Source organism: Macaca nemestrina, chromosome 2 (genome assembly GCF_043159975.1).
Source record: "Macaca nemestrina isolate mMacNem1 chromosome 2, mMacNem.hap1, whole genome shotgun sequence".
Lineage (NCBI taxonomy): Eukaryota > Metazoa > Chordata > Mammalia > Primates > Cercopithecidae > Macaca > Macaca nemestrina.
This window is the reverse complement of record NC_092126.1, coordinates 10,852,174-10,878,324: the sequence shown is the minus strand read 5'-3', so window position 1 is coordinate 10,878,324 and position 26,151 is coordinate 10,852,174. Positions and strand designations below refer to the sequence as shown.

Below are 26,151 nucleotides of genomic sequence, written 5' to 3'. Positions count from 1 at the left end.
CATGGGCCATGAGGGGTGGGAGGACTGGAAGGGACATTAGGCTGCAAATAGGAGAACTGGGCTCAGTGACTATAGGCCAGCTTGGATGTGACCTTGGGGAAGTCACTTACTTTCTCAGGGGTGGGGGTTGAGGGGTGGAGGGGTGGAGCATCAGTTTGTTCAGCTATGAAATCAGGGGCTTGGACTCAGTTGAGATCATAGAGCATATACATGTGGATCTGAAGACTGTGAAATGATGTCGTTGGGAGGCGGTTAGGTAGTTTACTAGACCTAAAAGATTGTCAAGGAGTTCAAAATAGCTCTAATAATCTTGACATTTGCTTTTTCTGTGCTCATAATAAGGTTACTGTTACTCAGAATTTAATCATAGATATTCAGAAAAAGTAATATTTAAAAGGGTTCAACTAGTTTTTTAAAAGTTTGGCAAAAATGATTTAAAAAATACAGGGAACTGACATCATTTAGAATCATGAAAGTGTAGAATGACCGAGGGGGGCTCAGCACCCGCACGTTATAGTCCTATAGTCCGGGAAAGGGATCAGAGAGCTACCTACTAAGGGTAAATGCAGCAGCATTCCTACCACCGGAACAGGTTTTTGTTTACATGTTCTACCAAAGTATTTATTTTATGCAACTTATGAGCTAGAGTTTCTGGAATTCAATGAATGGGTTAGAAAATGTAAAGAATTTGGGCAATGACTTTTTGTTGGCAAGGGCGGAAATCCAGGCTTCCTATAGAATATCTGAGAAAACGATAAGTAGCTCCAAAGATGGCAGCTTAGAATTAAAATTTCGGTTTTTCAGCACATTGACTGACAGCATGCTGAAAGTCCTGGCTTCTGAGTCTATCAACAGAATAACGGGGAAAATATTTTTTAAAAATGACAATCCTTGAGCTTCATCCCAGGAGATTCAAACTCAGTGAATCTGCTGGTAGGGCTCCTGAATCTGTAATTTGAAAATCTCCCCTGGCACGATTTTGCCACTTTTGGTACAAATAGCATAATGAAACATTTTATAATTGATGGCTTCTTAGATTTGATAAGATATACTTCGTATATGCCAGATACTTTTGTATATATTATTGCCTGTAGTATTCACATCTTTTTACAAGTAAAGACATAGAGGTTCAGAGAAACTAAACCTGCCCATGCCTGTAAGTGAATGATATCTATCTAGAGCCCAGGGCCCCCTGATCTCAAATGCAAGGCTCTTCCCTGTTGTCTGCAAATTTCTCTTACTTCTTGTGGACTCTGAACGTTCATGCGCCATGCTGTCAGGTGATTACAATATTTTAGAGAAGACAAAAATAGCTTCTATTTAAAAAATAAATAATTAGACTCTGTTATGGGCTGAATTACATTCCCCTCAAATGCGTATATTGAAGTTCTAACCCGCATATGTTGAAGTTCTAACCCTCAGTACTTCAGAAGGTAACTGTATGTGGAAAAAGGGCTTTTAATGAGGTGTTTAAGCTAAAATGGGATCCTTAGAATGGGCCCTAATCGGATACAGTTGGTGTCTTTATAAGAGGACATGAAGACACAGACACACACAGAGGGAAGACCACGTGAAGACACAGGGTGAAGATGGCCATCTACAGGCCAAGGGTCAAAGCCGCAAAAGAAACCAAATCTGCCAACATCTCCATCTTGGACAGGTTTTCTTTATAGTCCCGAAAGCCACAATCCCGAAATCTATAATCCCAAATATTGAAATTCCAAAAAATCAAAACCTCTGAAGTCTAAATCCCTAACATCTAAAAACCCCCAAAATCGAAATCACAGGATAGTTGCATCACATTAGATGAAACTATTTACTTTGTTATTGTCTTTATGCAGAGGAAAATGGATTTCAATTGAATCCTCAAACCATTAAGACGGATTTAGAATTAGGTGTGATTGAGGTTTCTAAAGGCAAACTTCAAGGTGTTACCAATAAAGTTTGTTTTTTCCATTCTGTCCAATGTCTTTGGCAGAAAAGTCAGATGAGTGGACTGGTCATGTGATACAGCAATGACGAAAACTTCAGTTTAAAAATGCGTCATTTGCCTGTATTGGCGTTCATTCCTTCTGATGGCATTCCAGGAGTTTTTAATGAATTAAAGCCACATTTGCCTGAAGAAGCCAGCGAAGTTACTGACTGGTTCAAAAACAGTTACGTGCATGATGGGCAGTATTGTTGCAGTTCAATCACCAGTATCGCTTCCACCAGATCTGTGGTCTGTATGTGTGTGCGTATGGAATAGATTTCCACAGACCCGCAACAACACGGAAACAACACGGAAGGATGGCACAGAAGACCGGAAAACTTAATGAGGAATGCTCATGTAGGTGTATATTAAACCACAGAAGAGTTTTCAAAAGAGCAGTGTCACATAGAAAATAAATGTGAACATATTCTCCAAGGACAGCCATGTCCTAAAAGAAAAAAAGTAGCTGTTTCTTGTGATGTGAGACTTCAAAATATAGTTAATGACCGTGAAAGTTCGCCAGCTCTTATGGACAATCTCCATGCAATTGCCCATAATCTAGCTCCATAACTTTTTTATTTGTTGAATTTTCTTTTTAGTTTCTAGGTTTTTTTTTTTTTTTTTTTTTTTAGTTTCTTTCACTATTTGAAATTGTCAGCCTTCTTTTTTATAATTCTCTATGCTACCTATTTCATCTTTGCATCATTTCCAATGCTATATGCATTGTACAAAGAGTTTTGGAGAGTTCTAATTTGCTTTGTGCATTTTTGCAAATGTAACTCCATGACAGTGTATTTTCAAAATGTTGAACTTGTGTGTAAGCAACATGTGTGCGCATAAAGACATTAAAACTTCCTCAATAAATGCAAATGTATCTTCTTTGTACATCTGCTTTTATGAAAAATAAAATTTCTCAATACCCTGGCTCTTTGGGCAACTGATGTGGTGATATGGTGGTGATTCATCATGGTTTTTAATCAATCAAAAGACTTAGAAGAATCTAAGAATCACAGTATTTCAGATGACTGCTGTATAAAGCTGGGGGCACAAAATTACCAACCATAGTGTGATATACATTTTTATATTTTGCTTTTTGATCTATTTGTTTATGAATATGGTTCGTATGCTCATAACTGTTATACCCATGTGACTGTTGTTAGTATATCTGAGTGTTTCTGCTTGCAAAAAATATGGTATTATTGTCCATTTTATTGTGTAAAGTAGCCTATTAAGAGTTCTGTCATGTTTTTATATATATATATTTATTTATTTATTTTTACAAAATCTTGCTATTTTTGTCGTTGCCCAGGCTGGAGTGCAGTGGCACAATCTTGGCTCACTGCAACCTCCGCCTCCTGGGTTCAAGCGATTCTCCTGCCTTAGCCTCCCAAGTAGCTAGGATTACAGGCGCCCGCCGCCATGCCTGGCTAATTTTTGTATGTTTAGTAGAGATAGAGTTTCGTCTTTTGGCCAGGCTGGTTTTGAACTCCTGACATCAGGTGATCTGCCCATGTCAGGCCTCTGAGCCCAAGCTAAGCCATCATATCCCCCATGACCTGCAGGTATACATCCGGATGGCCTGAAGCAACTGAAGATCCACAAAAGAAGTGAAAATAGCCTTAACTGATGACATTCCACCACTGTGATTTGTTCCTGCCCCACCCTAACTGATCAATGTACTTTGCAATCTCTCCCACTCTTAAGAAAGTTCTTTGTAATCTCCCCCACCCTTAAGAAGGTTCTTTGTAATTCTCCCCACCCTTGAGGGTGTACTTTGTGAGATCCACCCGCTGCCCGCAAAACATTGCTCCTAACTCCACCGCCTATCCCAAAACCTATAAGAACGAATGATAATCCCACCACCCTTTGCTGACTCTCTTTCGGACTCAGCCCGCCTCCACCCAGGTGAAATAAACAGCCTCGTTGTTGCTCATACAAAGCCCGTTTGGTGGTCTCTTCACACGGATGCACGTGACACCCACCTCGGCCTCCCAAAGTGCTGGGATTACAGGTGTGAGCCACCACGCCTGGCTGGAAAAGTTTTTTTCTAAAATATTTCTGGGATTTTGATTTTTCAGGATTTTAACATTGGGGATGATGGCATTTGGGACTGTCTTTTAGGATTATGATCAGTTCCCATCTTGAACTTCTGGCCCCTAGAATTGTGAGAAAATAACTATCTGTGATTTAGGCCACCCAGTCTGTGGTGTTTTGTGATGGCATCTCTGGCAAAGGAATACAGCTGGCTTACAGAAAGGCCTCCCAAAGCATGAAACCCATACTACCACGGGTGTCGCATTGATTTCACACATCACATTCATGGAATTAACAAACCCTGGGTCAGTTAAGGCTCTGTTTGGTAGGAAGTGAGAGAAATCTTCACTAATGTTGAAGCAGATTGGGCTGATTTTCCTCACATAGCAAGAAGTAAGGAAGTAGGCACGGCTGGGGCAACTGCTCAAGATTGTTCCACTCTGCCAGCCTTAGGATGGGGCTTTCCTCCTCATGCTTGCCACCTCTTGGTCACAAAAAGGCTGCTGTAACTCCAGATGTCATGTCCACATTCAAAGCGGGAGGGGAGAAAAGGAGCACAAGGAAGAGGTAGCACTGGGAGATTCCTGCTTGTGTCTCCCAGGCCAGAGCTGGGTTGCACAACCAGCACTAGCAGCAAGGGAGGCTGGGAAGTCAAATTCTTATTTTGCAGCTTATACGGCAAGGCAGGCAGCAAGGAAGCCCGAGGTTGGAAATCAGTGTTGCAGGAGTCAGCTCTCGTTACCTTCATGTGCCGAGACAGTCCTGCCTTTTTCATTTGTCTTTCATTCCCGATATTATTAAGAAGAAAGTTAAGAAGAAAGCTTCAAGGGGCCATTATGCCATTAACACTAATGTGCCTCTTAAAAAGGAATGATGGGTCTCAGATTCAGAGCCTTGTGGAGGCATTAGTATTCCAGAGTTTGACAATTAAAAAAAGTATTATCACTGGGTGCAGTGGCTCACGCCTGTAATCCCAACACTTTGGGAGGCCAAGGTGGGCTGATCACTTGAGGCCAGGAGTTCAAGACCAGACTGGCCAACATGACGAAACCCTGTCTCTATTACAAATACAAAAATTTTGCCAGGCTTGGTGGCAGGTGCCTGTAATTCCAGCTACTCGGGAGGCTGAGGCTCAAGACTTGCTTGAACCCGGGAGGCAGCGGTTGCAGTGAGCCAAGATTGCACCACTGCACCCCAGCCTGGGCAACAGAATGAGATTCTGTTTAAAAAAAAAAAAAAAAAAAAAAAAAGTATTATCAGTGGTAGTGACGTACTTTTTTTTTTTTTTTTTTTCTTTTGAGATGCAGTCTCACTCTGTCACCCAGGCTAGAATGCAGTGGCTCAATCTCAGCTCACTGCAACCTCTTGCCTCCCAGGTTCAAGGAAGTCTTGAACCTCAGCCTCCCAATTAGCTGGGGTTATAGGCCCCCGCCACCACGCCTGGCTAATTTTTGTATTTTTAATAGAGACAGGGTTTCACCATTTTGGCCAGTCTTGTCTTGAACTCCTGGCCTCAAGTGATCTGCCCGTCTCGGCCTCCCAAAGTGCTGGGATTACAGGCGTGAGCCATTGTGCCTGGCCAACATACTTTTAAATATGTGGATTTCTGTCAAGAATTCCAGAATAGGCCGGGTGCGGTGGTTTATGCCTGTAATCCCAGCACTTTGGGAGGCCAAGGTGGGCAGATCACGAGGTCAGGAGATCAAGACCATCCTGGCTAACATGGTGAAACCCTGTCTCTACTAAAAATACAAAAAACAAAAAACAAACAAAATTCCAGAATAGATTTAACCAAAAATATAGAAATAAGTAATAATACAGGAGGTATTAAGACATATGAAAAAACATAAAGATAAATTACTAAGTGTTAAAAATAGTGATGGTTAATTTTATATGTCAACCTGACTGGGTTAAAGGATGCCCAGATAGCTGGTAAAATATTATTTCTAGGTTTGTCTGTGAGGACGTTTCCAGAAGAAATCATCACTTGAATCAGTGGGCTGAGTATGGGAGATCTGCTGTCATCAATGTGGTGGGCATCATTTGATCCATTGAGGGCTTCAGTGGAACAAGAAAGCAGAGGCAGGGTGCGTTTGCTGTCTCTTCTGGAGCTGGGACATCCGTCCTTTCCTGTCATCAGACATCACAGCTCCTGGTTCTTGGACCTTTGGACTCTGGGTCTTACACCAATGGTTACATGCCTATTCCACCCTCCCAAGCTCTCAGGCCTTCAACCTTGGACTTAGACATCACTGGTTCCTCTGGGTCTTAGGCCTCTGGACTCGAACTGAATTACAGCTCCGGCTCTCTTGGTTTTACAGCTTGTAAATGACATATCCTGGAACTTTTTGTCTTCCATACTCATGTGAGCCAGTTTCTATAATAAATCTCCCCTTATTAATCTATATATTTCCTACTGGTTCTATTTCTCTAGAGATCCTTACTAATACAGAAACATTGCTCTGGAGAGTAGACTCAATAAAAGCATCCCGGCAAGGTGGGAGAGGACTGGAGTGTGAGTTGCGATGCCTGAGACAGAGGCCAATTTCTGTCTTAACCCAATGTGAAACCTTGAACTTTTGGTCTTCCTTGGGCTTTGGATTTCTAATTCACAATGTTGAGCCAGATTTGGTGGGGTGTGTGTGTGTGTGTGTGTGTGTGTGTGTGTGTGTGTGTGTGTGTATGTGTGTTTAAAGCACATTTCTACTCAAAACAGTTTATGGTATCTCTGTTTCAGTGTGTGGAACTATACCTATTACATTATTATTAAGACTGGATTAAAGTTTTAGAGGTTCTCAGAGTAGTTTGAAAAAGGGGGTGCACTCTGGTATGAAACAAGACATTATTCCCAAAAAGAATGTTTCTCCTTTAATACTCATTTCATACTGAAAACAACAGAAAAAGTCAAACATGATCATCTTCACTTTACTTATAAAATTAGCAATATTGAGAGGAGGTAATTGAGTCCCAGAGGAGAGAAAGGCCTTGCCCAGGGTCACATAGAAGGTAGGTGAGGCTGGGATCATGAACACGGATTTCCCTGTACTCATGCTCTTTTTTTTTCATTTTGAACATTTGTTCATTTAAATTGACAATAAAAATTGTACATATTGATTGTATACAACGTGATGTTTTGAACTATATATACATTGCAGAAAGGAAAAATCAAGCTAATTAATACATGCATTACTTCACATACTTTTTTTTTGCACTGAGAACATTAAAAAAAAACTAGTCTCCGCAATTTTCAAGAATACAATATATTGTTATTTACTATAGTTGTACAATAAACCTCTTGAATGCATTCCTATCTAACTGAAATGTATCCTTTGACCAATATCTCCCCACCACATTACCTCCCCCCACACCCTAGCAACCACCATTCTACTCTTTACTTCTATGAGTTCAACTTTTTTATTTTTTATTTTTATTTTTATTTATTTATTTATTTATTTTGAGACGGAGTCTTTGCTCTGTCACCCAGGCTGGGGTGCAGTGGCGCGAACTCGGCTCACTACAAGCTCCGCCTCCTGGGTTTACGCCATTCTCCAACCTCAGCCTCCCGAGTAGCTGGGACTACAGGCGCCCGCCACCTCGCCCGGCTAGTTTTTTTTTTTTTTTTTTGTACTTTTAGTAGAGACGGGGTTTCACCGTGTTAGCCAGGATGGTCTCGATCTCCTGACCTTGTGATCCGCCTGTCTCGGCCTCCCAAAGTGCTGGGATTACAGGCGTGAGCCACCGCGCCTGGCCCGAGTTCAACTTTTTTAGATTACACATTGCTATAGTTTGGATGTTTGTCCCCTCCAAACCTGATGTTGAAGTTTGATCCTCAGTGTTAGAGGTGGAGCCTGATGGGAGGTGTTTGGGTCCTGGGGATGGATCCCTCATGAATAGATCAATGCCCTCCCTCAGAAATGAGTGAATTCTAACTCTATCTTTTCTCATGAGAGCGGGTCTTAAAAAGAGCCAGGCGGCTGGGCACAGTGGCTCACGCCTGTAACCCCGGGCACAGTGGCTTACGCCTGTAACCCCAGCACTTTGGGAGGCTGAGGCGGGTGGATCACCTGAGGTCAGGAGTTTGAGAGCAGCCTGGCCAGCATGGTGAAACCCTGTCTTTACTAAAAATACAAACGTTAGCTGGTCGTGGTGGTGGGCGCCTGTAATCTCAGCTACTCAGGAGACTGAGGCAGGAGAATTGCTGGAACCCGGGAGGCGGAGGTTGCAGCTGAGATTACGCCATTGCACTCTAGCTTGGGCAACAACAGCAAGACTCCATCTCAAAAAAAAAAAAAAAAAAAAAGCCTGTCATGTCCTTCCACCCCCACTTCCTGTGATTGATCTCAGCACCTGCTAGCTCCTCTTCACTTTCTGCCACGAGTGGAAGCAGCCTGAGGACCTCACCAGGTGCCCAATCTTGAACTTTTCCAAATATCAGAATTGCAAGCCAAATAAACTCTTTGTATTTATAAATTACCCAGTCTCCAATATTTCTTTATAGCAACACTACATGGACTAAGACATGCATGTAAGTGACATTGTGTGAGATTTGTCTTTCTGTGCCCAGCTTATGTCACTTAACATAATGTCTTCCATGTTTATCCATGCTGTCACAAATGAACGGGATTTCCTTCTTTTTGAAGGTTGAGTAGTATTCCACTGTGTATATATACCACACCACACTTTCTTTATCCATTCATCCATTGATGGACCCTTAGGTTAATTCCATATCTTAGCCATGCTCATATTCTTTTGCATTAGGTTTTTGACCATTCCATTTGAGAGCAAGCACTTAAAAAGAAACGTCACTGTTTTTTGAAGGTACAAAGTGACCTTTTCTTGGTCAACACGGCCTGGCTTTCTAGCACATGGTATTGTCAAATAAAGGTACACTGAGATGTTTTTTCTCCCGAAGAACAAAATCTTCACACTTTCTTGGATGCCATTAGGATGATCACTTCTAGAACCTACTTTAGTCACTATATAAGAGAGAACACCTCTCCCCTTTTTCCAGCCTCTCAGCCTAACCTGCTGCCCACCCTCTTCTTCATTCTTATCCAGACCAGAGTCTGTTCATTAGGGGGCAGTGAAAGTGTCATCACCTGGCCATATTATACATTAACTTCTGCTTTCTGCCCTATTTCATACAGTGAAAAAACAGCTTGGGACCAGCCTCCTTTAAATCATTCTGGCTTTGTCTTTCTTTCTTCATGCACTTGGACAAAGGGTGATAGGAGACCAAGATTAGAATTTAAGCTCTGGTAGGGGCTAGGGCTGCTCCACTTAAATCAAAGGAAGCCCTGTCATTTAACCCAGAATTATAGAAGAGTCCAATGCTATGAAATCGGGTAATAGCCTAGCTGGTAACACAGGATATCTGGTTTCCTCTTTGGTTATTTTCCCCCATGGTAATCTTGCAGGAGCATGGGTGAGGTATTAGGAAGAATTCTGGGGGTTACCCAGGCTGGAGTGCAATGATGTGATCTTGGCTCACTGCAACCTCCACCTCCTGGGTTCAAGCAATCCTCCTGCCTCAACCTCCTGAGTAGCTGGGATTACAGGCACCCTCCATCATGCCTGGCCAATTTTTGCAGAGATGGGGTTCCACCATGTTGGCCAGGCTGGTCTTGAATTCCTGACCTCAGGTGATCCGCCAGCCTCAGGCTCCCCAAGTTCTTAAGTACTTGATACATATACTCTCTGTTATCAGTTGAACTGTCTCCCACGTTCATATGTTGAAGTCCTTGCCCACCACTACCTCAGACTGTGACTGAATGTGAAGATAGAGTCTTTAAAAAGGTGAATAAGTTAAAGTGGGATGGTCTGTGTGGGCTCTAATCCAATATGACCGGTGTCCTTGCAAAGGAGATCAGGGCACAGACACAGAGGGAAGACCATGTGAAGACACAGGGAGAAGACACACCTGCAGGTCACAGAGAAAAGCCTCAGAAACCTCAGAAGAAACCAAACTTGTCAACTCATTGATCTTGGTCTTCTAGACTACAGAATCGTGAGAAAACAAATTTCATAGATTTCTGTTGATTAAGCCACCTAGTCGGTGGTGATATCCCCTTTATCATTTTTTACTGTGTCTACTTGATTCTTCTCTCTTTTCTTCTTTATTAGTCTTGCTAGCGGTCTATCAATTTTGTTGATGTTTTCAAAAAACCAGCTCCTGGATTCATTGATTTTTTGAAGGGTTTTTTTCGTGTCTGTATCTCCTTCAGTTCTGCTCTGATCTTAGTTATTTCTTGCCTTCTATTAGCTTTTGAATGTGTTTGCTCTTGCTTCTCTAGTTCTTTTAATTGTGATGTTAGGGTGTCAATTTTAGATCTCTCGTTTCTCTTGTAGGCATTTAGTGCTCTAAGTTTCCCTCCACACCCTGCTTTAAATGTGTACCAGAGATTCTGGTATGTTGTGTCTTTGTTCTCATTGGTTTCAAAGAACATCTTTATTTCTGCCTTGATTTCGTTATGTACCCAGTAGTCATTCAGGAGCAGGTTGTTCAGTTTCCATGTAGTTGAGTGGCTTTGAGTGAGTTTCTTAATCCTAAGTTCTAGTTTGATTGCCCTGTGGTCTGAGAGTTTGTTATAATTTCTGTTCTTTTACATGTGCTGAGGAGTGCTTTACTTCCAACAATGTGGTCAATTTTGGAATAAGTGCAATGTGGTGCTGAGAAGAATGTATGTTCTGTTGATTTGGGGTGGAGAGTTCTGTAGATGTCTATCAGGTCCGCTTGGTGCAGAGCTGAGTTCAATTCCTGGATATCCTTGTTAACTTTCTGTCTTGTTGATCTGTCTAATGTTGACAGTAGGGTGTTAAAGTCTCCCATTATTGTTGTGTGGGAGTCTAAGTCTCTTTGTAGGTCTCTAAGGACTTGCTTTATGAATCTGGGTGCTCCTGTATTGGGTGCATATATATTTAGGATAGTTCTCTCTCTTCTTGTTGAATTGATCCCTTTACCATTATGTAATGGCCTTCTTTGTCTCTTTTGATCTTTGTTGGTTTAAAGTCTGTTTTTTCAGAGACTAGGATTGCAACCCCTGCCTTTTTTTTTGTTTCCCATTTGCTTGGTAGATCTTCCTCCATCCCTTTATTTTGAGCCTATATGTGTCTCTGCACGTGAGATGGGTCTCCTGAATACAGCACACTGATGGGTCTTGACTCTTTTATTTTTATTTTTTTTTTGAGACAGAGTCTCGTTCTGTCACCCAGATTGGAGTGCAGTGGCACAATCTCGGCTCACTGCAAACTCAACCTCCTGGGTTCATGCCATTCTCCTGCCTCAGCCCCCTGAATAGCTGGGACTACAGGCGCCCGCCACCACACCTGGCTAATTTTTTGTATTTTTTTTAGTAGAGGTGGGGTTTCACCATGTTAGCCAGGATGGTCTTGATCTCCTGACCTTATGATCTGCCTGCCTTATCCAATTTGCCAGTGTGTGTCTTTTAATTGGAGCATTTAGCCCATTTACATTTAAGGTTAATATTGTTATGTGTGAATTTGATCCTGTCATTATGATGTTAGCTGGTTATTTTGCCCGTTAGTTGATGCAGTTTCTTCCTAGCATCAATGGTCTTTACAATTTGGAATGTTTTTGCAGTGGCTGGTACCGGTTGTTCCTTTCCATGTTTAGTGCTTCCTTCAGGAGCTCTTGTAGGGCAGGCCTGGTGGTGACAAAATCTGTCAGCATTTGCTTGTCTGTAAAGGATTTTATTTCTCCTTCACTTATGAAGCTTAGTTTGGCTGGATATGAAATTCTGGGTTAAAAATTATTTTCTTTAAGTATGTTGAATATTGGCCCCCTCTCTCTTCTGGCTTGTAGAGTTTCTGCCAAGAGATCCGCTGTTAGTCTGATGGGCTTCCTTTTGTGGGTAACCTGACCTTTCTCTCTGGCTGCCCTTAACATTTTTTCCTTCACTTCAACTTTGGTGAATCTGACAATTATGTGTCTTGGAGTTGCTCTTCTCGAGGAGTATCTTTGTGGCATTCTTTGTATTTCCTGAATTTGAATATTGGCCTGCCTTGCTAGGTTGGGGAAGTTCTCCTGGATAATATCCTGCAGACTGTTTTCCAACTTGGTTCCATTCTCACTGTCTCTTTCAGGTACACCAATCAGACGTAGATTTGGTCTTTTCACATAGTCCTATATTTCCTGAAGGCTTTGTTTGTTTCTTTTTATTCTTTTTTCTCTAAACTTCTCTTCTCGCTTCATTTCATTCATTTGATCTTCAATCACTGATACCCTTTCTTCCACTTGATCAAATCAGCTACTGAAGCTTGTGCATGCGTCACGTAGTTCTCATGCCATGGTTTTCAGCTCCATTAGGTCATTTAAGGTCTTCTCTATGCTGTTTATTCTAGTTAGCCATTCGTCTAATCTTTTTTCAAGGTTTTTAACTTCTTTGCGATGGGTTCAAACATCCTCCTTTAGCTCAGAGAAGTTTGTTATTACCGACCGTCTGAAGTCTTCTTCTCTCAACTCATCAAAGTCATTCTCCATCTAGCTTTGTTCTGTTGCTGGCGAGGAGCTGCATTCCTTTGGAGAAGAAGAGGTGCTCTTCTTTTTAGAATTTTCAGCTTTTCTGTTCTGTTTTCTCCCCATCTCTGTGGTTTTATCTACCTTTGGTCTTTGATAATGGTGACGTATAGATGGGTTTTTGGTGTGGATATCCTTTCTGTTTGTTAGTTTTCCTTCTAACAGTCAGGACCCTCAGCTGCAGGTCTGTTGGAGTTTTCTGGAGGTCCACTCCAGACCCTGTTTGCCTCAGTATCACCAGTGGAGGTTGCAGAACAGCAAATATTGCAGAACGGCAAATGTTGCTGTCTGATCCTTCCTCTGGAAGCTTCGTTTCAGAGGGGCACCCAGCCGTATGAGGCATCAGTTGGCCTCTACTGGGAGGTGCCTCTCTTGAGCTTTAAAAAGCTGTCAACCATTGTGGAAGACAGTGTGGCAATTCCTCAAGGGTCTAGAGCTAGAAACACCATTTGACCCGTTACTGGGGATATACCCAAAGGATTATAAATCATGCTGCTATAAAGACACATGCACACATATGTTTATTGTGTCACTATTCACGATAGCAAAGACCTGGAACCAACCCAAATGTCCACCAATGATAGACTGGATTAAGAAAATGTGGCACATACACACCATAGAATACTATGCAGCCATAAAAAAGGATCAGTTCATATCATTTGTAGGGACATGGATGCAGCTGGAAACCATCATTCTCAGCAAACTATCGCAAAGACAAAAAGCCAAACACCACGTGTTCTCACGCATAGGTGGGAATTGAACAATAAGAACACTCGGACAAAGGGCAGGGAACATCACACACTGGGGCCTGTTGTGGGGTGGGGGGAGTGGGGAGGGACAGCACTAGGAGATATACCTAATGTAAATGATGAGTTAATGGGTGCAGCACACCAACATGGCACATGTATACATATGTAACAAACCTGCACGTTGTGCACATGTACCCTAGAACTTAAAGTATAATAAAAAGAAAAAGAAAAAGAAAATTTATGACATGGGTGAGTGCTTCTCAACTCTGGTTGGACATCAGAGTCACGTGGGGAACTTGAAGAACTCCAACTTCTGCCACATCCCCCAGACCAACCAATCCAGAATCTTGACAGTGGGCCAGGGCCAGGGACCACAACACTCTTAGGCAATGGGGCTAGATAAAAGTTTTTTAAAACAGAAAATGATATGGCCAGAAGTGATTTTTAAAATTAACCTATTTGGCCTAGTGCAGTGGCTCATGCCTATAATCCCAGCACTTTGGGAGGCCGAGGTAGGTGGATCACAAAGTCAGGAGATGGAGACCATCTTGGCTAACATGGTGAAACCCCGTCTCTACTAAAAATACAAAACATAAGCTGGGCATGGGTGTTTATAGTCCCAGCTACTCGCTAGGCTGAGGCAGGAGAATTGCTTGTACCTGGGAAGCAGAGGTTGCAGTGAGCGAGATCACACCATTGCACTCCAGCTTGGGCAACAGAGTGAGACTCTGTCTCAAAATAATAATAATAATATTATTATTATTATTATAGTTCACTTGTTTGACAGTAGTATGGGAGATGGGAAGGAGTAGGTGAGAGACCGGAGGGTAAGCCAGGGAGCTAACAATACCCAAGTACCCAAGTCTCCTGGTTCTCATGCACCTCCATAGGCTCAGGAGAAATGTCAGATAAGGCTGCTCAGAAAAGAGCTGGAGAGACCTTCTGGGTCCTCAGCCAGAGCCCATCTTGCCTGAGGGTCATGGACATGGAGCACAGGGGCTGGGTGGTCCATTGGCTTCTCTGGCCAAACTACAGGGCAAATTTAAACACTCCAACTGTCACAACACAGCAAATCTGAATGACAATGGCTTTTTTAAAAGCAGGATTTTACAAATAAAAATACTTATTCACAAAAAACCATCTCAGGGAAGCTGGCTAATCCTAAGGCATTTTTTTTTTTTATGTGTAAGCATTTAATTTATTTTTAAAATTAATTACTTCATAATTGACAAAAATTGTATATGTCTATTGTGTATAACATGATATTTTGAAATATGTATACATTGTAGAATGGCTAAATCAAGCTAATTAACATATGTATACCATTACCTCACATACTTTTTCTGTGGTAAAAACCCTTAAAATTTACTCTCAGAAATTTTAAAAAATCCAATACATTGTTATTAACTATTGACACCACCTTGTACAGTACAGCTCTTGAACTTACTCCTCTTATCTAACTAAAATTTCGTATCTTTTAACCAGTACCTCTGCATCCCCACTCCCACCTACCAGCACCTTACTGTTTAAGTAAGTCAAACTCACAGAATTTGAGAGTAGAATGTTAGTGAGATTACATGGTATTTGTCTTTCTGTGCCTGTTATTTCACTTAACACAGTGCCCTTTGTGTTCATCTATGTTGTCACAAATGGCAGAATTTTCCTCTTTGTAAAGGCTGAATAATATTCCATTGTGTGTGTGTGTGTATGTGTGTGTGTGTACATCATTCATCAACAGACACTTAGCTTGTTTCCATATCTTGCTATTGTGAATAATGCTGCAATCAACAAGAGGGTGCAGATATTTGAGATATTAATTTTGTTTCCTTCAACTATGTACCCCAAAGTGGATTACCTGGATTGTGTGCTAGTTCTATCTCTAATTCTTTGAGGAATCTTCATACCATTTTCAATAATGGCTGTATAAATTTACATTCCCACCAACTGTGTACAAGAGTTCCCTTTTCTCCACATGCTCGTCAACACTTGTTATTTTTTTAAGCCATTCTAACAGGTGTGAGGTAATATCTCATCACAGTTTTTATTTGAATTTTCTTGACGATTAATGATGTTGAGCACTTTTCAATATACATGTTGATCATTTCTATGTGCTCTTTGGAAAATGTTTATTCAGGTTCTTTGCCCATTTTTCAGTCACGTCATTTTGTTGTTGTTGTTTCTATTGAGTTTTATGAGTTTCTTATATATGTATTTTGCAATAGTAACTCCTTATCAGATACATGATTTACAAATATTTTCTTCTCTGTCAGTTGCCTTTTTATTTTGTTGATTGTTTCCTTTGTTGTGCAGAAGCTTTTCAGTTTGATGTAGTCCCACCTTTTTACTTTTGTTTTTGTTGTCTGTGCTTTCAGTATCAATCATATCCAAAACATTATTGCCAAGGCCAATGCCAAGGAACTTTCCCTGTGTGTTTTCTTTTGGGAGATTTACAGTTTCAGATCTTACATTTGTGTTTAATCCACTTCAAGTTTCACATATGGTATAAGATAAGGGTCCAATTTCATTCTTTTACATGAGGATATACAGTTTCTCAATACCATTTATTGACGAGCCTATGCTTTCCCTATTGTGAACTCTTGCCATCCTTGCCGAAGATTGACTGTATATGCCTGGGTTTATTTCTGGGTTTTCTATTCAGTTTCATTGGTCTATCTGTCTGTGTTTATGCCAGTACCATGCTGTTTTGATCACTATAGCTTTAATTATTTACTTTTATTATAGTTTGAAGTTAGGAAGTGTGATGCCTCTAGCTTTATTCTTTTTTCTCAAGATTGCTTTGGCTATTTGTGGTCTTTTATAGATCCCTACGAATTTCAGAATTGTTTGTTCTATTTCTGTGAATAATGCCATTGGAATTTTGATAGGAATTGGATTAAATCTGTAGATCAATTTGGTTAGCATGGGCATTTTAACAATATTAATTCTTCCAATCCATGAACATGAGACATCTATTTGTTTATGTCTTCAATTTCTTTGTCGATGTCTTGTAGTTTTTAGTGCATAGAACTTTCCCTTCCTTGGTTAAATTTATTCTTAAGTAAAGTCATGTGCTGTATAACAATATTTCAATTAATGATGGATTGCATATACAATTTCCTATCAGCTACTGGTGTCTTAGCCATCTTAGCATTGCAGTGCAACACATTAACTTTTCTATGATTAAAGATGCTTAGATACACATTGTGTTACAGTTGCCTATAGTATTCAGTACAGTAACATGCTGTTTGGTTTTTATCCTAGGGGCAATAGGCTATACCATATAGCCTAGGTGTGTAGTAGGTTGTACTATTAAGGTTTGTCTAAGTACACTCCATGATGTTTGCACAATGACAAAATCACTTAACACATTTCTCAGAACATATCCCTGTCATTAAGCACCATACGACTGTATTTTAATATTTTTATGGGATTGTAAATGGAATTTTCTCAGTTTCTTTTTTTCTTTTTTTTTTTTTGAGATGGAGTTTTACTCTGCCACCCAGGCTGGAGTGCAGTGGCAATCTCGGCTCACTGAAGCCTCTGCCTCCTGGGTTCAAGTGATTCTTCCGCCTCAGCCTCCCAAAGTAGCTGGGACTACAGGCACCCACCGCCATGTCCAGCTAATTTTTTTGTGTTTTTAGTAGAGGCGGGGTTTCACCATGTTGACCAGCCTGGTCTCAAACTCCTGGCCTCAGGTGATCTACCTGCCTCAGCTCTCAATGTGCTGGGATTACAGGCATAAGCCACTGTGTCTGGACTCTCAGTGTTTCTTTTTTTATTTTTTACTTATTTATTATTTTTTTTTTGCGGGGGGCGGGTGACGGAGTTGGCTGTTTTTTGTCAATGTATAGAAATGCTACCGATCTTTGTATGTTGACTTTATATTCTGAAACTTCAGTGAATTTGTTTATCAATTTAAACTGTTTTAATGGCGTTTTTAGAGCTTTCTGTATATAAAATCATATCTCTGTAAACAGAGACAATTTAACTTCTTTCTTTCTGAATGGGATGTCCTTTATTTTTATGTCTTTTTCTAATTGCGCTGGCGAGGATTTCCAGTATTGTGCTGAATACAAGTGGCCAGAGTGGGCACTCTTGTCTTACTCCTTATCTTAGAGAAAAAGCTTTCACCTTTTCACAATTGAGTATAATGTTAGTTGCGGGCTTGTTATATATGGTCTTCACTGTGTTGAAGTATGTTTCTTTTATATTTAATTTCTTGAGAGTTTTTTTTAATCATGAAAGGATGCTGAATTTTGTCAAATGCTTTTGCTACATCTGTTGAGATGATCATACAGTTTTTCTTCCTAATTTTGCTAATGTAGTATATCATATTTACTGATTTGCATATGTTAAACCATCATTGCATCCTGGGGGTAAATCCCACTTCATCATGATTAATGATTTTTCAGATATGCTGTTGAATTCAGTTTACTTTATTTATTTTATTATATTTTCTCATTTATGTTTATCTGGGATATTTTCCTGTCATTTTCCTTTCTCGTAGTATCCTTGTCTGGCTTTTGTATGAGGGTAATGCTGACTTCATAAAATGAATTAGGAAGTTTTCTCTCCTCTTCATCTTTTTTTTTTTTTTTTTTTTTTGGAAGAGTTTGAGTAGGATTGGTTTTAGTTCTTCTTTAAATGTTTGTTGGAATTCACCCATGAAACCATCTGGTCTTGAGCTTTTCTTTGTTGGGAAGTTTTTCATTACTCACTCAGTCTCCTTACTCATTATTGGACTGTTCAGATTTTCTATTTCTTCATGGTAGGTTGTATGTTTTTAGGGATTTATCCACTTACTCCAGATTACCCAATTTGTTGACATAAAATATATTCTTTGTGTTTCTATGGTATCGCTTGTAATGTCTTCTTTTACATTTTTAATTTTATTTATTTTAGTTTTCTCTTTATTTTTTTCTTGGATAGTCCAGCTAAGAGTTTGTTAATTTTATCTTTTTTTAAAAAAAAAATCTCTTAGTTTTGTTGATTTTTATATTGTCTTTCTAGTCTCTGTTGCATGTATTCAGAAGTAACATTTAGTTCCTTCTGTTAACACTGGGCTTAGTTTGTTCTTTTTTTCTACTACCTTGAGGAAGGTTAGTTAGGTTGTTTATTTGAGACCTTTCTTTTTTCTTAATGTTGACACTTATTACTATAAACTTCCCTCTCAGGACCACTTTTGTTGAAGTCCACACATTTTGCTATGTGTGTTTCTATTTTCATTACTCTCAAGACACTTTTGGATATCTTCTTTGATACATTGGTTGTTCAGGAGTGTTTTGTTTAATTTCCAAGTTAGAATTTGAAATAGAAATTATTTATAAAACAGGCATTTGTTACTGAGCATGTTTTGGTCTTCAGTTAAATTCTTTTTAACTTCTGGCTCCATGGTGTAATGGTTCTGGAATTAGCAACAATAAAACATTAGTTACATTGGTGAGTAATGGTTTTATTTAAAATAGAATTAAAATGTCAACACAGTGGTGCTGAGAACTAAATGTAAACTCTCTAAGTGGCTAGCCTTGTGAATGTCAGAGGCCATAGCCACTACTAATAGCGATCAGGTTGGTGTTTGAGACTCATGAAGCAACCTGCATTTTAACTTACTATTTTATCTGAACCTCAAAATCTTTTGGGGAATACTTACCATAACTTCTTTTACTGGTAAAAAATCCTAAAGCTCAGAAAGGTTAATTTTCTGGAAGTCATACAGCTTGTAGGCAGTGACAGAGCCCAGGAGGTTGTAAAGCAACCTAGTGGATAGAGCAAGAGTCTGATTCCAGGCCTCAGGCAGTTTGGGTGTCTGTGTAACTCAGGTACTGGTATGACATACAGTTGCTATGTATGAATGGGGAATAATGCCTACTTCATGAAGACATAGTGTGTAAGCTGCTTAGTGTAGAGTCAGCCATTGATTTGAATGCTTCATGAATGTTAGCCATTTTTTTTCATCATCCACGTAACTTTCCGCTAGATCACTTGTGTGTTGACAAACACAACCACAGGCAACCTTCAACTTATCTAGTTTCCCACATTACCCAGGAGCATCCCCCCCACACCGGAATCGACTAAATTTGGTCAATTCTCCCCTCTCAGCTTGTTTGTTCTAGGCTTTGGGGAAATTCCCTCACTCCTCCTTTTCGTTCCCTCTGCTTTTGCAGCCAGCACTTTAGCCTGAGCCCTTCTCCCTTTTCTGAACTTGAGTCCCAGCCTCCTGGCTCTGGAGTAGCAGGGGTGCAGGTGGGGAGGGGGTGGGGTTTATAGAGGGCAGGGCTTTGTTGTAGGTAGGAAGGGAGAAATAAGAGGAGGAGCTGGAGCCATTTCTCCCTCTACCCTTTATCTTGTTGGAATGATACCTACTCTGATCTCCCACACCCAAGGCCATGCCATTTCTCTCCCAGGCCATGCCATCTCTCTCTCTCCTGAGCCATGCCATCTCTCTCTCTCTCTGTCCTAGATCATGCTATCTCTCTCTCTCCCATGCCATGCTATCTCTCTCTCTTTCTTCCAGGTCAAGCCATTTCTCTCTCTCTTCTGGACCATGCCATCTCCATCTTCCAGGCCATGCCATCTCTCTCTCTCTCTCTCCCAGGCCATGCCATCTTTCTTCCAGGCCATGTCATCTCTCTCTCTCGCAGGCCGTGCCATCTCTCTCTCTTTATCCCAGGCCATGCCATCTCTTGTCCAGGCCATTCCATCTCTCTCTCTCACAGACCATGCCATCTCTCTCTCACCCAGGCTATGCTATCTCTCTCTCTCCCAGGTCATGCCCTCTCTCTGTCTCCCAGGCTTGGATCTGCAGCTCCCTTGCTAGAACCTGCTTCACTCCTCTTCTCCTAGTTGTAACATCTTACATACCCATGGTACAAGCATCAGGAGCTCTTGGGGTGTTTAGTTATACTTTTTATTTTGAGTTAGTTGTGGATTTACATTCAGTTAAAAAAAAACACAAAGATTTCCCATGCATTCTTTATGTAGTTTCTCCCAATGGGAACATCTTATCTAGAACTTTTATATTTAAGTATTTTTGTTTTATTCTTCAGCTTTATTCACATTCAGGAGAAAATTCTCAGATCTTTTCTGAGGGGACAGAGAAGACAGAACATTTTTAAAAATGATAATGATTTTTTTTTTTTTTTTTCAGGCAGGAAAGGTGAGCATCTGCTTTACCTAGACTCATCGTTGCTTCTCCAGGGACCATCCATGCCCTCAACAGAAACCTCTGGCTGAAAGCTTCTACAGGTGCTGTCTGAAGAGAACTGCACAGGCAGGAGGCAGGAAGAGAGCAGGTGCAGTGCTGAAGGCACTTAAAATCCTCCTGAAACCTTGCACTCGGGTGTGATCTTGGAGTCCGATAACTCAATTCTTCATCTGATGCTTGAGTCTCAACCTCTGCGGAACACTTCCAGTGCTAGGAACTCACCTCTATCTAAAAGCTTTGCTTACTTGGAATGCCAGAAAGTTCTTTCACTAGGCATGAGAGCAGGACTGTGTTTTCTTGTTCACTGTTGTATTCCTACTGCTAGCACAGCATTTCCCAACACAGTGCTTAACTAGTATTAGTTGAGTGAAGAGATGAATGAATGAACTAATGATCAGACCTGTCTGAGAGGTTGGAAGCATGTTCTCCGTGTGAAGGAAGGGGTGGAGGCTGCCTGGGACGCTGAGGTCATGACTGACGCCAACCTGTCAGGGACAGAGCCAAGCCCACATGTGGGTGCCTTGCAGAACATAGGGGCCCTTGGAACTTGAGAGGGATAGAAATGCTCCAGGGTAGGAAGCCACTGAGGCTGGGGACACGACAACTCCTTCAAGTGTTCTAAGTGTCAAGGCCAAGTGGCAGCCTTTGTTCACAGTCCTGACTTAACTACATTCCTGGGTAAGTAGAGGGAAATTTAATCCATGTGTTCCCCAGTTATTTACACAACTCTGAGCAAGATGCTACCATTGTGTAAGAGCCATTTGACGTCGGTGGCACTGCTTTCTTTTTTCCATTCTGAGAAGAGTCCTTGAAGAAAAGCCAGCTCCTTCATCTCTGAAGAAGGGAGGGGCAAGAGCCCAGGGAACTGTCATCTGGACCTGGAAGGGCTCTGCAGCATCTGGGGAGACTGTTTTCAGTGAGATTCAGAGAGGAGGCTAAGGAGAGGGGTTAGCACAGGAGCACCAGTGGGCTGCTGCCGAGCCCTGTGCCCACGTGGGCTCTGCCAACTGCTGCCAGCAGGAGCTTAGTGGAGGGAGGATGTAGAAGCAGCTGGGAGATGCAGTGGGAAGATGGGGTCTTCCAGGCAGGGGTCCTTCGGTCTTGCATTCTGTGATAACCTTGGGAAGGTTACTTTCTCTCCATAAGCCTCAGTTTCCCCTTCTGCAAAGCATGAGGGTGTACCCAGTTCTGCAATCTTTATGGGTTCCAACAGCCTATTTATTCTAGGACTCTTTTTCTGTGTCTTATTGTGAATATTATCTGGCACTCCCTAGACAAATGTCGTTTAAAAAATATTTTTACCATAATCCTCAGTAAGAAATACATTTTACACAGTAGCCTACTTTATATAACTGAAGCAAAGGTTTCATAAATTAATACGCTTTCTATGGGGATAGACATAAAGTTTGATGGAATAGAAGAGAGAATGCACAAATAAATCTGTACACTTAAGGTCAATTGATTTCTAACAAGGGTGCCCAGGTAACTCAATGGGGGAAAGATGGTCTTTTTAAATAGCAGTGGGACAACTGGTTATCCAGATGCAAAAATAAATAAATATATACACATATACATAAATACATAAACTTAGAGTCTTACTTCACATGATACACAAAAAATTGATTAGTAAATGGATCACAGACAGAAATGCAAGAGTGAAAAAAATAAGGAGTGACTGATCATACCTCTACACATAAGGAATAGGATCATCTTCACAGACATTATGCTCAGTGAAAGAAGCCAATCACGAAAGCCTAAAGGTTTTATGATTCCATTTATAGGGAATCTCTAGAAAAAGCAAAAATAATAGAGACAGAAAGTAAATCAGAGATTCGCTGAGGCTGTGGGACTGTACATAGGCAGGAGGGGACTTTGCGGTCAGACAATGGACGCATTCTAGAACTGTGATGGTGCTTACACCGTGGTACAGATTTACTAAAACTCATCAAACAATACACTTATCAAGGATGGACTTCATGGTTTATAAATCACAACTCAAATAAATAAGATGACTAACACAATTAAACCTAAAGAATGCAGATGATAAATTATTTGCTCATTTTATTTTATTTTATTTTATTTTTGAGACGGAGTCTCGCTCTGTCGCCCAGGCTGGAGTGCAGTGGCACAATCTTGGCTCACTGCAAGCTCCGCCTCCCAGGTTCATGCCATTCTCCTGCCTAGCCTCCCGAGTAGCTGGGACTACAGGCGCCCGCCACCTCGCCCGGCTAATTTTTTTGTATTTTTAGTAGAGACGGGGTTTCACTGTGTTCGCCAGGATGGTCTCAATCTCCTGACCTCGTGATCCACCCGCCTCGGCCTCCCAAAGTGCTGGGATTACAGGTGTGAGCCACCGCGCCCGGCCTACTCATTTTTTAAAATGTAGGTTCTCTGGGTATGACAAGTTAGTTCCAAACTACCTCTTACTACTTTCTTCATCTCTCTTCATAACATCCACAGCATCATTACACATAGCTATTGCTTATCAATGACTATTCACTTGAAAATATTAAAAAGAATAGATAAATACTGATCGAAATTATTTTGAAAACTGAATTCTTTTTAAGAAAATGAGTTTTATAAGTCTAAGCAGATCTTTCTACATTTTCATATCCAATACCAACAAAGGCCACTGGTAAATCATAATTAGCCACAGATTCAAGCACATAAGTTTGTCATACCCACTACAGGCCCAATCTAATGGTTCTGAATGCTTGTGAAGCACAAGGAAAAAAGTTCTATCTCTCTGTAGGAGTTTAGGATGGAACCAGTCACTTCCAAACCAACTGATGACTAGTTTCCTACGCACTTCAGTGGTTTCAAACCTAACCGATCATCTGAATGATTCACTGGCCTCTCACCCCCTGCCCAGACCTAAACAATTGGAATTTCTGTGGGGATCCTTCCTAAAAAGTTTTTCCAGGCCAGGCGTGGTGGCTTGTGCCTGTAATCCCAGCACTTTGGGAGGCCAAGGCAGGGAAATCATTTGAGGTCAGGAGTTCAAGATCAGCCTGGTCAACATGGCGAAACCCTGTCTCTACTAAAAATACAAAAATTAGCCAGGCGTGGTGGTGTGCACCTGTAATCCTAGCTACCGGGGAGGTTGAGGCATGAGAATTGCTTGAACCCGGGAGACGGAGGTTGAAGTGAGCTGAGATGGTGCCACTGCACTCCAGCTTGGGTGACAGAGCAAGACTCCATCCCAAAAAAACAAAAACAAAAACAAAACAAAACAAAACAAAAAACAAATTCCAGGTAGTCGGGGAGGTTTATGAGCCTCATTTGTAGCCACATCCTTTGGTATGGTCAGTTTTGAGATAGGTCACAGAGAACTGGTTTCCAATTATAGCTTAAACAGGAAGGTTTGCAAATAAAGGCCATTAAAAGATTACAAAGCACAGTATAGATTAAGTTGCCTCAACAATCACACCACCCACCATTTCTTGTCTTTGCATCTTTAGAAAGAAATGATATAATAGTTGGTAGGCTAGAATTCTGGAAACCCCCGAGAACCCACATTGATAACCTCAAATTCTTAGCTTTTCAAAGCCTCCTAAGCCTTTTTAGTCAAATGGAGATATCACCAATTAATTTTTTTCATGTCGTCATTTGCTATTAGATCAAGTCATTCTCCTGTCTTTGCACAAGCTAATTTAAAAACCAACTGCAGAATTTCCACTTATACTACTGAAGCCAGTTTGTAGCAATTCACTCTAGATTGTGTATATCTTTTTGAATCTTCAGTTATTTAATGAACTCATCAGTTCTCCCAGATTTATAGTATCTCAAATTTTACCAAATGAGCTTTTGTATTCAGGACATTTATTTTCATTGCCTCTACCTTTAATCAACCTGCGAACCTATTTTCCCTCACACTTTCCTCTTGCTTCTAGCCACCTGCCTCAGGAGGGAAGGGGCCCTCCTCCTTGGTCCTCAGGAATCTCCGGTCTCCAGCGATGCCAACTCTGTCTTGTATCCATTGCTTGTGACTCTATGCCTACTCATCTTCCACAGCTTAGACCGATATTCAAATCTCTCCCATCCGAAAAACAAAATCCTTCTTTGGCACAAAATTTCCCTTCCCATTCAGCCTTCATCTTCTTTCTCATTTTCTTTCCCAGTCAAGTTTCTGGAGAGAGGAATGTTTCCTGAGTTCTCTTTATTTCTCTTCTCCAATTAGCTCCTCCTCTCTATTGTCTGCTTCTGCCCTCATTGTTCCAATAAAGCCGCTGCCAGCTGGAGCCATTAGAGACCCTCTGAGTGGCCACATCCAATCAACCCGTTTTCTCTTCATACCTACTTTAACTTTCCTGTTGAGTATGTTTTTGTGAACAATTGTCTCCTTGAAACAATCTTCCTTTAGTTTTTCGCACATTGTCTGTTCTCCTTTCTCCTTCCTACACCCTGGACTGCCCCCCTTCAGCTGTTATCTCAAGGCACTCTTTCCCTTTCATTTCTTGCAAATTGCCTCTGTCTTTGACTGCTTCCTCCTCTCATTCTCCTCCAGTGACTCTTCAGGTATGGCTCTGGAATCTTTTGTGTCAGAAACACCCAAGGAGCTTTCTGCTTGCTAAAGGTATGACCGGAGTTCTAGTCCAGACCTACTGTATAGAGTCTCTGGAGGTGGGTAGGAACGTGCATTATAAGTTGTCTCTCCTGGAGATTCTGACACTTTCCCTGGACCACACTTTCCCGCCCTCCTCCACCCCCACCCTGACAGGGTCTTGCTCTGTCACCCAGGCAGGAGTGCAGTGGTGTGATCACGGCTCAGTGTAGCTTTCATCTTCTGGACTCAAGTGTCCTCCCAACTCAGCCTCCCAAGTACCTGAGACTACAGGCATGCACCACCACACTTTGCTAATTTCTAAATTTTTGTAGAGATGAGGCTTTGCTATTTTGCCCAGGCTGTGGGCCATCCTTTCTGTGTGTGTGTATGTGTGTGAGAGAGAGAGAGAGAGAGACAGGGTCTCACTTTGTTGTCCAGGCTGGAGTACTGTGCCGGGATCTCAGCTCACTGCAACTTCCGCCTTCCGGGTTCAAATGATTCTTGTATCTTAGCCTGCTGAGTAGGTGGGATTACAGACATGCACCATTTTTGTGTTTTTAGTAGAGACAGAGTTTCACAATGTTGCTGAGGTTGGTCTCAAACTCATGGCCTCAAGTGATCCACCCTGCTTGGTCTCCCAAAGTGTTGGGATTACAGGCACGAGCCACAGGGCCCAGCCTGTGGGCCATACTTTTCAATGTTTCCCAGTTTATCCTCCCCACTGCTGCCTTGACCCCATCCCATTGCTCTCCTCCTTAAAATCCTTCATGGGCTCTCTTCCTTACAAACAGACGCTAAGCTCCATATCCTGGCATAAAAGACCTTTGGTGATTTGGCCCCTGTGCAGCTCTTGGGTTGCCCCCAACTCTCAAATCTACTCTGTGCTCTGGAGATATCCTTAACACACCGGCTTGCCCGCACCCTGAGCCTGGCAGTTCCTGCTGCCAAAATGCCCTCCATCAAGTGTCACTTGCACCCACCTTCAAATCTCAGAGTGGGGAAGAGCTCCTGAACGAGAGGAAAGGCCTAAGCCCCAGTGTTGGCTCTGCCATTGATAAGTCACATGACACATTGATTATACAGTCGTTGAGCCCAAACTCATATGTAAGC

General features: G+C 41.5%; 2 long non-coding RNA genes across 3 annotated transcripts in view; one reads left to right on the top strand and one right to left on the bottom strand.

Annotated features, from left to right (window-relative positions):
* LOC112424778 (uncharacterized) overlaps positions 1-26,151 on the top strand; it is a 30,832-nt gene that overhangs the window by 2,530 nt on the left and 2,151 nt on the right. The window contains exon 2 of the long non-coding RNA XR_011619552.1: positions 20,439-21,173. This is a non-coding gene — a long non-coding RNA (uncharacterized lncRNA). The remainder of the gene's footprint in view (positions 1-20,438; positions 21,174-26,151) is intronic.
* Positions 6,763-26,151, bottom strand: part of LOC105470892 (uncharacterized) — a 313,903-nt gene continuing 294,514 nt past the window's right edge. For both annotated transcript variants that reach the window (XR_011619549.1, XR_980846.3), the window contains one exon: positions 6,763-18,695. This is a non-coding gene — a long non-coding RNA (uncharacterized lncRNA). The remainder of the gene's footprint in view (positions 18,696-26,151) is intronic.